General features: G+C 38.2%; 1 pseudogene; it reads left to right on the top strand.

The window, feature by feature from the left end:
• The first annotated feature begins 336 nt into the window (after positions 1 to 336).
• On the top strand, positions 337 to 1,297 carry LOC105235116 (annotated as a pseudogene).
• Positions 1,298 to 2,081: the final 784 nt, after the last annotated feature.

Genomic DNA, 2,081 nt, shown 5'->3' with positions numbered 1-2,081 from the left:
AAGAGAAGAGGGCATATCTTTTTGCCCAGGGGTCCTGTCCCTGTGCTTTAATAAAACCACTTTTTTGCACCAAAGGCATCTCAAGAATTCTTATAAATAAGGCATGTTTGCCTTGACCTTAACGTTCCTCTAAAGTGACTTTAACTATTCTTGACATATGCGTCTAGATCTAATTCTTCCTTTCCTGAATATTGGTAGAGCATCTGCACAACTTACTGATGAGGGTGATCATACCTCATGGAGTCTTCTTAGGGTTTTCTTATTTCCATCAAGCTTACAAATCATTTTGGTTCCCTTTTTAGCACTGCAGAAGTCTAACCATAGTATAAGAGGTCAATGAATACAATTGTTTTCAATGATATTATCTTAGAGTGGTCTTCATTCTGCAATTGCCACTGTTTTATTGGGAACACGGTGCTCCTTGTCTTACTCCTCAACGCCTTCTTATTCCAGCCCCATCCAAAGAGGCCTATAGATTTGATATCCACCCATTTCACTTAGGGAATAACGATTCTTTTCAGTGGGATTCCAGAAGTGTTAAATGCCTTTGGAGTAAGAAATTTCGTAGACGATATTGATTGTAAGGAAGTGGTTTACATGTACAGAGTTATCCGGGGTCTTTCCCTCTGCACCACGTCTTTTCCCAGTATTTTTCAGGCCATAATTATCACTTTCAACAACATCGATAGGCATGGCTCAAACCCAAAGTCTTTACGTACATTTTTCCATCTCTCTTTTCTTTATAGATCACTAACATCAGATCTACAACCATGTCATCACAAGTGCTGTGTGTGGCCCCCTTCAACACCAATGAGGTTGCACAAATGTGTTATCTGACATGTAGCAGGAGAGAACCTGATAAATTTCATGAGGCTGCTTTTGTAGGGGGCATGGGTTTATGAGATTTCCTGTGTGTGTTCCTCCTGATCTGAGCCAGTGTGAACACGGTAACATTTCACAAGACCAGCCTCTGCCCAAGACTCTTTCCTGAAACTAATGCCACCCACAGAATTCTGGCATTTGTGAGCTGCTTTGCTTGTTTTTCTTTTTGTTTTTCTCAGCCAATAGCTACCTTACCATTTACAGAAGTTATACACATAATGTCCAAGGGCTGGAGAACATCACTGCATTTCCATCTTCTTGTTATCCAGCAATCCGTCCTCTTGTACTGTTGAAAAATAACAGATGATCCTTCCTAAACTGTGCGTTTGCAAAGATGAGAAAGTCCTCTCTATAAACTATTTCCCCCAGGAGTTTGAACACCATCACACATTTTTCTGACACAAAGGACATGTGATTAAAATTTCCCACACCAAATTTTAATGAGGTAAAATTCTGAAAAGGCATTAATAAATTTTACTTTGGAAATTTCATCAAACCATCCCTCTTGGCGAACACAGAAAATGACCCGATACAGGACCAAAACATATTTGAGCGGTGCCTGGGTGGCTCAGTAGATTGAGGGTCTGACTCTTGACTTTTGGCTAGGATTGTGGGATCGAGCCCCACCTCAAGCTCTGAGCTAAACGGGGAGTTTGCTTGAGATTCTCTCTCTCTCTCTCTGCCCTGTCCATGCTCACACCCTCTCTCTCTCTCTCTAAAGTAAATAAAGAAATCTTTACAAAAATGTTTTAGACTGTTGTACATGGATAGAGCCATCTTTGACCTCTCATAAAATAATTTTCAAAAACTTAGGCTTATGATTATTTGTAAGGCCTTATTTTTTTTAGAGAACTTCTCTAGTGTGTAGTATCTGTCAGATAAATTACAGCAACTACACTTGCTGATTATGCTAGACTGTCTTCATAAGCCAAAAATATTTTATGTCTACACTGTTATATACTTTAAACCCAAACAAATCTTGAGTATACTACATGCTTTTGATTATATCTGATTTAATTATGGAGAGTGATATAAGTGTAAATATAACTATGTTCCCTTCACACAGTGAATACTGATCAAGATTCCCCAAAACACAAATGTATAATACATTCTCACATACTTTATGAAACCCACATGCTACTTTTTATTTATTTGTATTTATTTGGTTTATTTGCATCACTAGAAGTATTTTTTCAATT

This window comes from Ailuropoda melanoleuca, chromosome 3 (assembly GCF_002007445.2).
Source record: "Ailuropoda melanoleuca isolate Jingjing chromosome 3, ASM200744v2, whole genome shotgun sequence".
In the NCBI taxonomy this organism is placed as follows: Eukaryota; Metazoa; Chordata; class Mammalia; order Carnivora; family Ursidae; genus Ailuropoda; species Ailuropoda melanoleuca.
This window is presented reverse-complemented; position numbering and strand designations above follow the sequence as displayed.